Source organism: Macaca nemestrina, chromosome 8 (genome assembly GCF_043159975.1).
Source record: "Macaca nemestrina isolate mMacNem1 chromosome 8, mMacNem.hap1, whole genome shotgun sequence".
NCBI classification, from domain to species: domain Eukaryota; kingdom Metazoa; phylum Chordata; class Mammalia; order Primates; family Cercopithecidae; genus Macaca; species Macaca nemestrina.
In genome coordinates, this window is record NC_092132.1 from 8,112,400 (window position 1) to 8,128,899 (window position 16,500).

Genomic DNA, 16,500 nt, shown 5'->3' on the forward strand with positions numbered 1-16,500 from the left:
AATCCCCAGGTTTAGTAACACTCGAAAATATGGTAATTCTTATCAAAAGTGACTTAATTAATACGTTCATTTAGGTGTTCTTCCATATGCATTATTGAGTAATTCGTTTTAGAAAGAGATGTTTTGTTCCCCCATTTATCTAGTTTTTATTTTAAGGAATTTTCTCTAAATTCTCCTCCCATTTTGAACCACAAAAATATTCTGTAGTCCTGGAGGGACTTACTTACATCACAGGTGGGCCACAGCCACTAGTCCACATGTCCTGAGTGGATAGATTCAAATCTCTCAAATATCTGAAATACTAGCATCTTATTTGCTCTCTTTATCCCATGCATGTGAAAAAGTGAGAAACATATTTGGTTAAGTGTGACTCTGTAGACTCAAGTGTTCACTTGGCTGGGCTCTCCTATGTCTAAGTGGATTATGGAGGAATTAGATGGGGATCAAACCAGCTCATCTTAGCTGTCGTGGTATGTATCCTCCAGTCTATCTTTGTCAGTAATAAATATGAAATGTGGATTCTCTGATTGCCACATATTTTCCAAGTGTTAGTTCCAAGTATTTATTCAAAATTTGAGCAGGGAGGGGGTATTTTATTTATCATCCCTAATCATACAGTCTGACAGAACATTCCTAAGTGTACAAATCACATTTTTAATGGCCAGAAGGGCAACGACAGGTAAGCAGTCTGTGTTTCAAGGTGATATTCAAACTGCATTGCTGCTCATGGGAGAATAATTTCCAAATGTTCCAAATTATTTAGCATAGATTTTCATATTTTTCAAAGCCAAACTTTAAAAATAACAATACTATTTTCGTTGGGAAAAATATTCTTTTTGATGAAGTCATGAGTGCTAACTGAAAATGAATTAACTACAACTTTTCCTTCACTTACTCCACGTGGGTTCAACAGATTGCGAAGGTAGAAATAAAGACATTCTTCTTGCTTTGGTGCTTTATTAATTTCCAGTGGCAGCCATAGCTTCACTCCAAAAAGACGAAGGCATCCTTTTTCTCTGACTTACCTTTGGGCTTGAGAGAGCTTGACACTGGGTTTTTTAATGCCAGAGGGGACATGAGCATCATTCTGTATTTAACAAGCACTCATGTTGCTGGTATAAAATCCAATACGCCTTTCTCTTTAAAGAGAAGTTATTTACAGTGATTTTTCTCCTCAAGGGGATACATTTACCAGTGCTGTGTCAATAATTCTGCAGAGGAAACGTGGCGATTACATCTGGAAAAAAGTGGCAAAAGATGGAATTAAATCATATTGTGAGTAAAGGTTTTCTTACCCAGTCTAATGGGTAAAACCGAACTATATTCTGAAGGTGGCTAAGTGAAGAATGAAGGTCTTTCCATAATTTTATTATCGTGAGGCAGAAATGAAATGACATATATGAAAAAGGTATGCATAAAATAGAGAGGAGTTTGAAAATGTAATAAATCATTATTAATGTTATTGAAGTAGATGCAGTCCGTACAGGAAAATGAAAGGGAAAAAGCAGATTCAAATAACGTCATTAAGTTTAATTCCAATGTACACTTATCTAGCCTAGGTAGACAGCTATAAAGAGACAAAAGACACAGATCTACATGTAGATATATAGATACAGTCTGTAGTTTTTTTGTTCCTGTTTTTTTTCCCCCCATATACTTAAGGTCGACTAGTATATCAGAGAGTTCTTGTAGGTAGAAATCTTGTAATTCTGTGACTCTTAGGGACTTTTTAATTTTGTTTTCTTTCCTTTTTTTGAGATGGAGTCTCACTCTTGTTGCCCAGGCTGGAGTGCAATGGCGTGATCTCGGCTCACTGCAACCTCCACCTCCCAGGTTCAAGCAATTCTCCTGCCTCAGCCTCCCGAGTAGCTGGGATTACAGCCGCCTGCCACTGTGATTGGCTAATTTTTTTGTATTTTTAGTAGAGACAGGGTTTCACTATGTTGGCCAGGCTGGACTCGAACTCCTGACCTCATGATCTGCCCACCTCGGCCTCCTAAAGTGCTGGGATTACAGGCGTGAGCCATCGGCGCCTGGCTGGGACGTTTTAAATTTTTTAATTTTAATTTTAATTTTTCCCTTAAGGTAAGTTTGGAAATATAACTCTTAGGGACTTTAAGGGTTATTTAGTTCTTCCTGATGAGCCACTGGAGTTGTCTCGGTGACATGCTCTCCAGGTGGTCATTTGGACCACACGAGCACACTCCAAGGACAGGACACTTGCAGTAGACAAAGAATGCTTCCTCTTGAATAGCACTAAATGGAATAGAGTCTATAAACAGCACTAGGCATAGAAAGGGCACCAAGTACATGTATGTACTTTATGCTCATTCTAACTGGTCTCAATCTTCCTCCAGCAAGAAGGAAACATAGTTATCTCCATGTCCTCGCTTTTCCGACTCCTTTCTGCCATTGTAATCACCTATGCTATATAGTCACGAAAGGAGTGAGCATTCTTTCAGGGCATCTTCATTAATTTGAAGATATTTGCCTTAATTTAAGTCATCTGTTTTCTTCCTCTGTTCTCTCAACATCTTGAGATACTTCAGGTAAACATTTTGGCTTTTGTTTCTTTCCCCAGCTCCACGATCATTTATCAACATCTCAAATAGTATAAAGGTGAACTTTTGACCAAGAAAATGGAGGACTACTGATCCCTAACAGGAGACTATTTAAGAGATAAGGAACTATCAGGCGGGGCGTGGCTCACGCCTGTAATTCCAGCACTTTGGGAGGCCTAGGCAGGTGGATCACCTGAGGTCAGAAGTTGAAGACTGGTCTGGCCAACATGGTGAAACCCCGTCTCTACTAAAAATACAAAAAATTAGCCAATGTGGTCATGGGCGCCTGTAATCCCTGTTACTCAGGAGGCTCAGACAGGAGAATTGCTTGAACCCAGGGGGCAGAAATTGCAGTGAGCCGAGATTGTGCCATTGCATGCCAGCCTGGGCAACAAGAGAGAAACCCCGTCTCAAAAAAAAAAAAAAAAAAAGAAAGAAAGAAAAAGAAAAAGGAGAGGGAGAGAGAGAGATTTAAGGAGCAATGTAATGAAAGAAGTCTGTAGCATTGCCTAATCCAGGAGCAGTATTGACCATGTAGACATGGATTCTTAAAAACAGAGTGCAGAATAGATAGAGCAGTTCCAAATGACACCATTCTTGAAATACTCATATTATTATTTTTTAAATCTAAATTCAGTCCCCCAGCTTTACATCTTGAAATAAAATTGCTCTTGATACCATTCTTCATGATGGATTCAAGGTGGAATTTGTCTTATACTGGTTTCTTATATAACATAAATGCATATACTTTTTGCTTACATACATGCAATCCAGTTATACAGTCAGAAACCAAGGTTATTACAGGGTCTAGGTAACCCAGCAAAGTTCCAGCATAATTATTAATACCATCACAGTTTTCCTCTAAAAATCATTGTTACTTAGACAACATATTCTACAGTCAGCCTATCATTGATAATATAAGGCTGAAAATGTCAACCAGGAATATTACCTTGACCAATGGTCATTTAAAATGTCTCTGAAGGTCGGATGTGGTGGTTGGCTAGGCGTGGTGGCTCACACCTGTAATCCCAGCACTTTGGGAGGCCAAAGTGGGAGGATCACAAGGTCAAGAGTTCGAGACCAGCCTGGTCAACATGTCAAAAACCCATCTCTACTAAAGATACAAAAAATTAACTGGGCATGGTGGCATGTGCCTGTAATCCCAGCTACTGGGGAGGCTGGAGCAGGAGAATCACTTGAACCCAAGAGACAGAGGTTGCAGTGAGTCAAGATGGTGCCACTGCACTCCAGCATGGGTGAAAGGGCGAGACTCCATCTCAAAAAATAAAAATAAAAATAAAAATAAAAATAAAAATAAAAATAAATAAAATGCCTCTGAAAATGTTTATTCTAAGCTGTGGAATCTTTGAAAGTTTTTAGATCTCAAAAAGAATGCCGGATTCATTTTAATTTTCTTCTTATTGATGTCATTGAATGCTAAGTGGGTTCCTCTGTTTGCACACTTCCAATATCAAGGAATTCTGTCCCTCTAGATCAACTTCTTCTATTTGTTGACAATTCTGACTCATTGAATGCGTCATTGATGTCATTGAATGCTAAGTGGGTTCCTCTGTTTGCACACTTCCAATATGAAGGAATTCTGTCCCTCTAGATCAACTTCTTCTATTTGTTGACAATTCTGACTCCTAATGCTCTGACTTGGGACTGAGTTCAGTGTCCTGTTATCTTTTCCACTTTGGACCAGGCTCTGTATCTTGAAGGAAATATTTATAGTGATATGTTATACATAGAGTGGTTTCTATTTACCAGGCCCTGTGATAGATGTTTTAAATGTAAACATTTATCCAATTCTCACATCAAGATTCTAAGATTGGTACTACAAACATCTCCATGACAATTGGGAAACTAGGCTCAGAAAAACTGATTAAGAGAAAGAGTTGGTATTCAAACTCAACCAATTAAGCTCCACAATATCTGATCATAAACACTAGCTGAATTAATTTTGAAACTCACCCACTAAAGTATCTTCAGCATATCTGAATATAAGTGATTATGAACCCATACCTAAGGTTTTTTCTTCCCAGGTTAAGCAACCTCAGTTTCTTCTACATTTCTTCATGTTACTTATTTCCCATCTCATCTTATCCAATTGCCCTTGCAGACTGCAGTCCAGTTTTCCATAAACCTGGTCAGTGATTTAATGTGGTCAAGGGAAAGAGGAGTGGACTGGGAGACAGGAACCTGATTATTTCCAGCTGTGCCAGTGAGTTTCCGGGAACCATTGATCATGCTATTAAGTATTATCCTGTTTCTTTCTCTAGTGGAATTTTAGAAGAGTTTCTGAACTTGGGAAAAGTTTTCTAACAACATTGCTAGTACAACCTCTTGTGTGATTTCGACATTTACTTCCTAATTCTAATGCTCAGTGTCCTTACTATGAAATAAGTGGCATGGTCTCAATGATGAGCATGTAGGTTCTTATCACCCATACTGTCCTCCCCAAAGAATAATAGTGGTTGCGACTGACTTAAGTTAGCTTTGAAGCTCTCTATATAAGAACCTAAGGTTCTGAATGATGGGAAGCTCGAAGGTGTTTGCTATGAATTGAAGCCTTTTTTATATCTTTCTGAGATAAAGGGGAATGAACATCTCAAGAAAGACTATAGAAATTTTTGTCTTTCTGCACATGATTACCAAGGCCAAACTTGGGTGATTTCTCTTGGCTGACTCTTTTATTTTGGCTGTTTAAGGCAGCAAAAGAAAAAACAAACAAACAAACAAAAAGAAATAAAACCAGAAAATAAGCAAGAGAGCTTAGAGACATCACAGTTTCCCTTCAATATTTACAATGTCATTATTCATTCACTAAAGAGTTACTCTCTGAAATGACTTTTTTGCTTTGTCAGCACTTGTATACTTCCTCCTAATCTTCTCTGGATTGGCAATATATCGTGGTATACTCTGAATCAGAACTTAGAAAGAAATGTCTCATTCAGCTCTAAACAGTGGTGTAGGACACTAAATGGAGACTGAGATTGTCTCAGGAAGCCTAGATTACACATCCATTGAATTCTGTAAGAGGTGCATATTCATAGATCATATGTCACGCAGTGTGGCCAACTGACTTTGGCCTGTGAGTGTCTCATGCCTAGTCTCCATGATGCACAATTTCCATGAACGATTTTCATGCTGCTGGCCCTCTCCCCTCCAACAGACGTCTACCCTCCCCTTGACCATCAGCTACACAAAGAATGGTACCAAAACCTTCAGCTACGTCCACTTAGGCGGAAGGACTTTGCTCAAAGTAAGTCTACTGTATTAGTCTGTTTACATGCTGTTGATAAAGACATACCTGAGACTGGGAAATTTATGAAAAAAAGAAGTTTAATGGACTTAACAGTTCCACATGGCTAAGGAGGCCTCACAATCATGGTGGAAGGCAAGGAGGAGCAAGTCATGTCTTACAAAGAGAGAGCTTGTGCAAGAAAACTACTGTTTTCAAAACTACTGTTTTGAAAACTTATTCACTATCACAAGAACAGCATGGGAAAGATCACCCCCATGATTCAATTACCTCCCCACAGCCTCCTCCCACGAAATGTTGGAATTATGGGAGTACAATTCAAGATGAGATATGGGTGGGGACACAGCCAAACCATATCATCTACTGAGTAAAGAGACACATAAAAAGTGAATGAACAAATCTCATTCTAATCCTGGAATATAAACTCCTGAAGGGAATTCACATCTTCTCCTTTCCCTTGGGCTCTGCATGGCAGTCAGCATAGGCATGAATGTGTCTGCAACACACCTCTTACTACTTGTTTAAATGTGAATTACATTCTGAATCTTTATTTTTTTTTTATTTTTTTATTTTTTATTTTTTTTTGAGACGGAGTCTCACGCTGTTGCCCAGGCTGGAGTGCAGTGGCGCGATCTCGGCTCACTGCAAGCTCCGCCTCCCGGGTTCCCGCCATTCTCCTGCCTCAGCCTCCTGAGTAGCTGGGACTACAGGCGCCCGCCACCGCGCCCGGCTAATTTTTTGTATTTTTAGTAGAGACAGGGTTTCACTGTGGTCTCGATCTCCTGACCTTGTGATCCGCCCGCCTCGGCCTCCCAAAGTGCTGGGATTACAGGCTTGAGCCATCGCGCCCGGCCTACATTCTGAATCTTTAAATAATAGTGGCTATAAATAATAGTGGCTAACAATAAGCTGCAGTTTAAAGTGATGTATAATAAACTGCTCTGTTCTTACAGAATAATTTTAAGGACTATAGGAAGAAAAATCAGTTTGGAAGAGTGTTGTAAAGTGCACAGAGTTACATCAATAACAATAATAGCATCCAAATAGCCACTATATGGTGCTTTTTAGTATAAGAGGTGCTAAGAATCAAAAGAACTTGACTCCTCAGTAGTCTGTAGTAGAAAGAACATGGGTGGTTGACTTTGAATTAGGCCACTATGTGCCAAGTCATCGCTGTACTTAACATTATCCCCAGAAGGTAAGATTTGTGAAAACCAATGGGCCAGTTGGGCTTCACACCCACCGCATAGCCAATGCTTTACGCCTCATTGAGGACTCTCTGGTGGCCACCTCACTAGAGCTAGTTGGAAATATCAAAACAGTCATTATTGTTGTAATGAGCTTTCATGTTTAATAGTTTCAAATATGAAGGATAGCTGGCTTTTCAGAGAGTGATCTATCAAACGATATGGTTCACCACCCATGAGGTAACCCAAATCCCACAGACTTTGTCACTGCCATAGACTCAGATTGAATTGGGGACAGTATGTGCAGGTGTTTTTAATCAGGACAGACAGGTTAACTGAACAGCTGTCTAACAAATGGCTACTTCTCTTTTGATACCTGGAGTCCTTCAGCAAGGGCATCTGGAAGATTTCACCGTATTTGCTGGCTTAATAGAAATAAAAATAATGATAATAAATAATAATAGTCTTAATAGTAACAGTATTTATTTGTTTCAGGCACTCTGCTAGGAATTTTACATTTGTTATTTTAACCTTTAATACAAAACAATGCTATCATTATGTTCAGATTGCCCATTAAGAAAAATATATATCATAATTGTTGGTTAACAGATTATATTTCTGTAGCATAGATCATTTGGCTGTTGTGAAAATCTACATGAATTTGAGAGAATGACTTTCCTGCCCTTATATTAAATAAATGAGACCATAACACCAGGGAGGAGAGGTCACAGTGTGTGGTTAATCAATGGCTGAGGTAGGGTTGAGAACTTCCTCTTGTCAAACCATAGATGCCTTCTTCGTTAAAACTATTCAATGTTCTGTATTCAAAAAAATTCTTATTTTTTAATAAAGTATGTATTTTTAGCTGTATTGAAAAATACTTGATATACAAAATTGCACATATTTAATGTGCACAGTTTGATGAAATTCGACAGATGGATAAGCTCATGACACCATCACCACAATCAAGGTACTAAATTTCTCTCACTTCCACAGATTTCCTTGTGTTTTTTGTTTGTTTGTTCATTTTTTGGTAAGAACACTTTACATAAGACCTATTTTTCTTAACATATTTTAAAGTGCCCAATACCATATTATTGACTATAGGTACTATGTTGTACAGTAAATCTTTGGAATTCCTCCTTAAGTAGGTGGTCCACAATTTTTTCCTGCGTTGAATATTTTCCTATGCTCCTCCACTGTAGGCCTGCTCTGCAGAATCATCCACTCTTCCATATTTCAGACTCAGAGTGCATTCAGCCTTCCTCAATGACTGTCTCCATTAGCAGCCAAAATTACCTGCGAAATTCAGTATAGTGATTCCCCTTCTTTCTTCTTGGAAAAAAAAATGCTTTTTTTTGGTTGTTATTTTTTGTTGTTTGTTGTTGTTGTTGTTTACTTGTCTATTTCCTCAAGGGTTTTACTGCCTTCTACTATGACCAAAAATAAGCCTATAAACATGGTGAATATGAAAAGGTGACCAGAAGCTCAGACGTGTTATTCTTTTACATTATTCTTCCTGAGCTAGTGTTCACAAGTTAAGCAATGAATTTCTCAGATGGTAACTGACAGCCCCACAGGACTCATGCGCTTCTCTGTAGATCCAAACAGAGGCTTACCAACATCCTTCTATCCACCCATGAGTGGAAGACATCCTGCTCCTTCCTTACATTGACACCTTTTCCTATAATAATGTTGAAAAGGCTATATAATCTCAAATTTTTCAATTGAGTGCAAGTTAACCAATCCAATATTACATTTGAGAGATAAAATATGAAGGTGTGTTGATAGTAGGATATTGTGGAATAACCACCATGGGGGTGGTGGTGGGGTGGCTTCCAGCGAAACTGCAGTGGCAAAACATCATAAGGATCACAGCAGTGGCAGACTTCGAGGGAACTATGGCAGCTACGTTCACCTTGGTTGCACGTGGCTAGGTTTCATCACTAGGGTTCTGCAGAAGGTGTGGCCCCTCTCAGATAAACCAGCACCTTAACTGCTGAACTTCATGAGCCACTCAGCAGACACACACTGGAAACAAGCAGGTTTAATCTGAGGACCTTACAGATTTGTGCTAAGGATCTCAAAAGGCCCTCCAATATAACAGCATCGGCGTGAGTTTCCCCTTGCACTTCTCAGGAACAGGTATCCATGAGCCCTACTGGCCTGTAAAGGATAAAGAGACACTGCAATAACAGAGAGGTTGTTTCTTGTAAGTGGTGGAAACTGTTCTCTGTTCAGAAATTCCTTATCTAACTCCCTCATAACCTGTAATTGGGGTAATAAATCCTTTTTCCCTCTCTTTAGCATATGATCCCATTTGCAAGCTTTAACAGCGTTTTAATAATTGACATATTTTCATAATTATCAGGACTTAGTCACTACATTTTAGGCAGAGCATCCTGTATTGGACACCATTCAGAGTTGGGAAGAGGTTGAATATATGAGGAGAAAATGGCAGGAAGGACACCTGCTCAGCAGATAAGTAGCCAAAAAATTGCCATGCTGATGAGTACCAGCCATACACTAATTTCCCTGAAAGGTCTATTCTAGTAATTAACACATATTGAAGACAGAGAATCTTAGTGTTACAATATTTTAATATTTGCACATCATTAACCTTCTTCTTCTCTCTTTTACTACCAGCAAAGGACTTACTGTTATCTTAAGGCAGCATAGCCTTAAGGCCAGTCATTGGCAGCAATACTTCCTAATTCCTCAATTTCCTAGCTATTTGTTTCAAAATAAATATATGGATCCTATCCCCATATTTATTTTATTTTATGACTCTCCTATAGAACTCCAATATTTGTGGTATATCCATTTTTTTAAAAACTGTGATCTGCCAAAATGAATTGCCTGCCTGAATTCTAGAAAATCAAGGGAGGTATGAGCTATGTAAAATAGAGATGGGGGAGCTGCAAAGATGCAGCGAATGCCTGAAAGAGATGAGGTCCCAGAAACACAAGCATCAAAGGTGCATCCTGATCTGTGTTTTGCAGAAGGGGTGTGTGCAATCCATTTTCAGAAAGGTCACAATGTGCTTCTTTGAGTTGAACTTTCTATTCTGACTTACTTTGTGCAGTCCACTAGTTTCTTGAGAATATTTTGATTCCATCAATATTTGTGATTTCTTTTATCATGTTACCCTATGACAAAAGATGAACAAAGTTGCTGGAGAAAAACCCTTGAATCTGGTCACAATGATTGCAATTTACAGCACACAGTTGTCTGTCGGCCATGCACAAAACAATTCACTTCTCTGAACCTCACATCATGTCCTCAGGCAACATCTGTCTCCATGTCTGAACGGATCCCAGGAGTATGAACATTTCTCTGACACTGGTTATGAGTGGTCAATCAACAGCACAGCTCAGATCCTGGGGAACTCTGACTCTACTATCCCTTTAGCATAAAGAGACTATATCATCTAAGGGACAGTAAATAATGGTAAATATCCTAAGATTCATGCGCTTTCTAAACAAGCCCGGACCAGTGGCCCTTTTTCTGGATTCCCAGACCTCCATGGGCTTCTGTCATAACAGTGTATGTTCTTGTCATTACTGGTTTAGTTACACATCTTCCTTGAAGGAATGTAGGTTCTGAGGGTAGAGACTGTGCCTACCTTGTTATCCTACAGCTTGTATTCTACTTTAGAAAATCATTAAAAAAATAAAAATGTGAAACAATGATAAATACTAATGAGCAAATAACATGGAGAAAGACAGCAAATGTTAAAGGCTGTTAAAGTTTTAAATTGGATAGTGAAGGGTAGCCTCTGAAAGACAGGTTACTGTTATTCCTGTTTTCCTGATGATGAGCAGTGTGCTCAGAGAGGGTAAGTGGCTTGCCCATGGTGGCACAGCTAGAAGGAGAGTGAGCAGATTCGAACCTAGGTCTTGTGTTGCACCACAGCAGTCCTCTACTACCATGAGTTCCAGGGAAGACGTGATAGGGCCTATGTCCCAAATCCCCTTGGGATGGTTAAATGTCTGCGTCAACTTGACTGGGCTGAAAGATGATTGGAGAGCTGATAAAACATATTTCTGGGTGTGTCTGTGAGGATGTTTCTGGAAGAGGTTAATGTTTGAATCAGTAGACTGAGTAAAGACAATCTGTCTTCACCATTGTAGGGGAGCATCATCCAATTAATTGAGGGCCCAAATAGAATAAAAAGTGGAGGAAGGGAGAATTTGCTCCCCCTGCCTAATTGCTTATTCCCAGACATCTGTCTTCTCCCATCCTTAACCTAGGGCTCACACCATCTGTTCTGCTATTGCTTAGGCCAATCTCTCATAATAAGTATCTTTAGATCGATAGACGATAGGTGCATAGATAGATTTGCTATTGGCCGTGTTTCTCTGAAGAACCTTAATATATCTGACTAATGAGTAAAACAATCTTGCTGGCTATTCTGTTGAGAACAGATAAGAAATAATTGCCTATATAAAAATACAATCCTTTAGAGAAGGCCTTTGAATATAACTGGGAAGGTCAATTAATTTTTTTTAAATTAATGAATCTAATAAACAACTTTAAGGTAATAAAATCTTATTCCTTTTTCTTACTAAAAACACTGCCATTTGGAAAAGAGTCACTAATCCTGTAACAATAAGGAGGAGTGTAATAGGAAGGTGGGCTCTCCCAGTAATTTCTAAATATTATCATATAATAAGCACATTTATATTTCATAGTTCAATGAGTATTCTGAACAAAAGTCTATGTGGATTACCCGAGACTTTCTTTGTTAACTTTTATCTGTATATTTTACCTGTCATAAAACAATCATTTCAATTATTTGTATCTGTAAACTAGGAGAAAAGAAAACCTACTATCTAATTGGACAAAAATTGAGATTCAGAACTCTTGGAATGATTAAATAAAATGACATAAGGAAAAAAAGCCAGTATAAATGTTAATACACAGGAAGTACCCAATAAAATGTGAGGTTTCTTGTTTGCTTTTTGTTTGTTTTAAGCAGGATTCAAAATATATACTCTTACAGTTAAATCAAATTCTGTGCTCAAACAGAAAAACCTGGTTGTCTGTATATTAAAATATTTGATTTAAGGTATCTTCAATCTTCTGTCACCTCCATCATTGGAAATTGAATAAAAAGAAATTCAAGTTAAATGTAAGGCTTTAAAAAAGTCTCAGATTTTCATAAAGCAAATGAATTGTAAAATGTCACTTCCGTGGGACAAGGGGCAGGGAATCAATATAAAAAGGAGACACACAGCATCACTGGTTTTCGTTTCCAAAAGCACCATGGCTACTTTAACCCTGAACAGCGTATTTTTCTATTTACTTTTTAATACAGGATGGATTTTTCTTTTCCTGAGTTGAACTATATAAACAACAAAGACCAAAACAAATGAGAAGTGTCAATATTTCGTCTATGAAAATTTCAGATACTATATAGGATTTTCTTATTCCTCTTTCAAAATGTTCAGGTTATTTAACTATGTGGCGTTTTATGATTTCTCTTTCTTACTATAAATAGTGAATAGTATCTTTCAATATGTAGCTCAAATGCTACCTCGGTGATTCATAAGACCATGGAATTACAGAAGTAGAACGAATGTGCAAGCTTTACTACCTATACGATCATTTTTTTTCTCTAGGTTTTTGTTGTGGTCTGAGGTCAGATTTATGTCTCAAGTTATGACTGTGCTCATTTTCTTGGTCTTTCTGTTTCTCTGTGCTACTACTATCCTTCCACTGGCATCCCTTTGAGCACCCCCTGAGTAACTTTAAGCAGAAATAAAGATTTTTATTCTTCTTGATGATTGATCTCAATGGCTAGATAAAGCTGGGAAAAAGGGAAGTAGAAAGGAAGAAGGACTGAGAAGACAGAAAAATATGGAGATGTCAGAGCCCTCCAGAGAGAATAAGAGAAGTGGGAAAAAAAGGAGGAAGAATGACACAGCACCAAGCTATGTTCAAGCGTGGACCATCCACACCTCTGATCGAATCCTGTGGATAACACAGTCTAGCGTCCTGGGAACTTGTCAGGCCCATGAGAAATTTTGAGGATGTGGACATCTTATATGAGGATGTAGGCATCACAGAATAACTTGGGTGGGGCAAGGTGGCTCACGCCTGTAATCCCAGCACTTTGGGAGGCTGAGTTAGAGAATTAGGATTGGACTGTCAGAGCCTTTAGTGAATCTCCCTACATGTGAGATCCCCATACAGTGGATCAATCAGCAGTATTTTTAGTTTGTTTGTTTTTAGATTGTTGTAGCTTATGTTTTACAATGAACTCAATATGTACTCAACTGAGAAAAACAAAGACATATATAAAAAACAAAAAGGAGCAAGACAAAATATATACAGGTCAAAAAGCAAGGACAATCTCATTTAATATCTAAGTTTTTATAGTCTTTTTTCTATTTATTTTACAGTTTTCACTTGACAAATACTTGTGATTACTATACATCAGGACTGGTAGGGATGGTTGAAATGATATTGTGCATGCAATTTGGTGTCTAGTATTTATTCAATTAACATGTTTTTAAAGGTATAATGTAGATAACTAAAAGGATAAGATAAACATCACTTTAATGACAGAATAATTCTTTTCTGTGATTATAGTGTCATTTATTTTACCTTTTATAAAAGAAAAATTAAGTCCTTCTCATTATTTTACCATTATAAATAAGTCTGGATTGGGCATGTTTATGAAATAAATTTTGACTCTGATTTTTCACTTTTTTGTGGCTTCTTAATTACTCAATTGTTGTTTTTGTTTTTGGCATTGTTACTGAGGGGCTATTTAGCATTAGTCTTCGCTCCTTCAGAACTTACTATCTAATTAGACAAAAATTGAGATTCAGAAATGCCAAGAGGCTAGTCTAACGTCATACAGCTAATCCCTGGTGTGACTGGCTGATGTCTCCTGATTTGTCTTCTAGCTGTACTTTTTCTCACCGATTATACTTGAAGCACAGCTGGTTCTTTTCAGGAGGTAAAACATACTGTTTTCTAACCTTGATACGCATTCACAAATCAGGCCCTAGTTATGCATCCTCTCCTCTTGTGGTAAAGTCTGCATAATGCCAGCACAGATGGATCAACCCGGAAAAGCAAGTCGCAGTTCTGAGAAGAATCTAGCTTTGTCATCAGAGTTGAGGTTGAATTCCCTCTGTAACGCTAGTTATGTCAACTTCAACATGTTTCTTAACCAAACTTCTATTTTACGAATTGATTCATCTATAAAATGGACATAAACTTTGGTCACAGAGTATTGTTAAGGGTATTTATACCACAGGTGTATTTACATCACAGAAATTGGAAAATCGAAACAGTTGGGCTTTTTCATCCCCAAATATGGTGGCCAGATTCAGCAAATAAAAATGTAGGATGCAGAGTTAAACTTGAATTCCAGATTAACCTCAAATAACTGTTTACTATAAATAAACACATCTCCTGCAATATTTAGGATAGTGTGTGCATGTGTGTGTGTGTGTGCATGTATGTGTTATTTATCTGAAATATTGTTGCATTAGACATATAATACTTGGGATTCACTTTTACTAAACAACAACAGACTCTGCTATTTATCTGCATTTCCAGTATTTTATCTGTAGACCCTATGAGAGAGGGACTAGTTGTGAACATTTAACTGCATGTCATGGTTCATAGAATAGTCACTAGCACTTTTTGACATCAAATATGTGTCAACTTTCTTTTCGTTCGTTCGTTCCTTCCTTCCTTTCTTCCTTCCTTCCTTTCGTCCTTCCTTTTCTTTCTTTTTCTTTCTTCCTTCCTTCCTTCCTTTCTTCCTTCCCTTCCTTCCTTCCTCCCTCCCTCCCTCCTTCCCTTCCCTTCCTTCCTCTCTCTCTCTCTTTCTTTCTGCTTCTCTATTTCCTTCTCTCTTTCACTTTCTTTCTTTCTTTTTCTTTCTTTCTCTGTCTCTCTCTTTCTTTCTTTCCTCTCTTCTTTCCCGAAATGTAACTATTCATGAGACAATTATATATCTTTTCTAAAAGAGCTATTAGACTTGAAAATTCTCTTTCACGAATATTATATAATATAAAGATGACACTAACAATTTCATTTGTGAAATATATTCATCATTGGAAGACTGAAGGCATAGCTTAATTTAAAACAATATAAAATTGAAAATAAACATTTTAACATGACAGGTATTTAACATGGCAGGTATTTATTAGATTTACACCACACAATGTTTATCTGAATTTTTTGTATTTTGATAATTAATGGATTTTCATAGAGTTGACTGTGGTGAATTTTTGATGTGTCAACTTGCCTAGGCTGAACTACACTCCCCAGAATTCTCTTGCTAGTATTATTTCAGTTTTCAGAGATTCTCTCCCAGTGATTGAAAGGTGAGAGGGAGGCAGTATCCATTTCGTAGCAAACATGCATTGTTGCTGATCTACTGATTCACTTGGAGTGCAAAGCTGAACTTGAGCCTGCTACTGTTTACCCTTCCTCCTGGATCTTTAGTCAATTCCTTCGATTCCGGGCCCTCTGTGTGTTTAGTTTCTTGACAGCAGAATTTGATTTCTGCAGAATTCCCACTTCTTTTAATTTCCTTCATATATCAAGTTTTTTGCTTCTGTTTTCTGAATAACAAACAAGAATTTCAGAGAATTGCAACAATAAATAGGCGCCTGTCTCCTTAGATTTCTGATGCATCACATTCCTGTGACCTTATTTCTCACAGATTCACACAAGTCATAAACTTGTAGTCAGTTTCTGTTGTTGTAGGGGTGGAGCAATGTTTTTTCCAGCTCTCAGCATCACACATAAACCGAGTCTCCAGGTGGAAACTTTAAATGTCATTATAACTAGGAAAAGCTGTTTAGTAAATGTATGTGCATGTGTGTGTGCTTGTGTGTGTGTGTAAACTTGTATCTGCATTTTGCTGCAGGACATCTATGTCTAAGGGCATTTACCTGAAATATAAACGCAGATTCAATAAGTAATTTATACAAGACAGTTCATCATCATAATGGACTTATTTATAATTGCTCAAATCTAGAAACAACCCAAAGTCTATCAACAGGGTTATTAATAAGCAATCTGTGATATATTTATATAATGGGATATTACTCAGCAATAAGAAAGAAAAGAATGCTGACATAAAAAATTACACAAATAATTCACAAAACACAGTATGTTGGGTGAAGGAAGAGGACACTGAAGACACAGATTATTTTTGCTTGACCTTGGTGTCACATAAATGGAATCACACCAAGGTCAAGCAAAAATAATCGATGTTGACATAAATCAGTAAAAGGTTGCCATTTTGGGGAATCTGACAGAAGAAAGTGGTCTGGGGGAATTTTCTGTGTCATCAGAGTTAGGGTTGAATTCCCCAACTCTTTAAAAAAAAATTTTTTTTTTTTTTTTTTTTTTGAGTAAAAAATCCTTACCTGTCCTTTTGGAGTAGTGGTTTCATTAGTGAATAAAATTATAAAAATTCAGTGAACTCGGTATTTTACATCTGTGCATT

The 16,500-nt window shown here is 37.7% G+C and overlaps 1 long non-coding RNA gene across 2 annotated transcripts in view; it reads right to left on the reverse strand.

Annotated features, from left to right (window-relative positions):
- Positions 1-894: 894 nt before the first annotated feature.
- LOC105488264 (uncharacterized) overlaps positions 895-16,500 on the reverse strand; it is a 266,981-nt gene continuing 251,375 nt past the window's right edge. Inside the window, exon 4 of one of the 2 annotated variants that reach the window (XR_011606694.1) lies at positions 895-1,237. This is a non-coding gene — a long non-coding RNA (uncharacterized lncRNA). Of the gene's footprint in view, positions 1,238-15,182; positions 15,608-16,500 lie in introns of those variants that run through there. The other variant, XR_011606699.1, reaches the window with a different exon arrangement.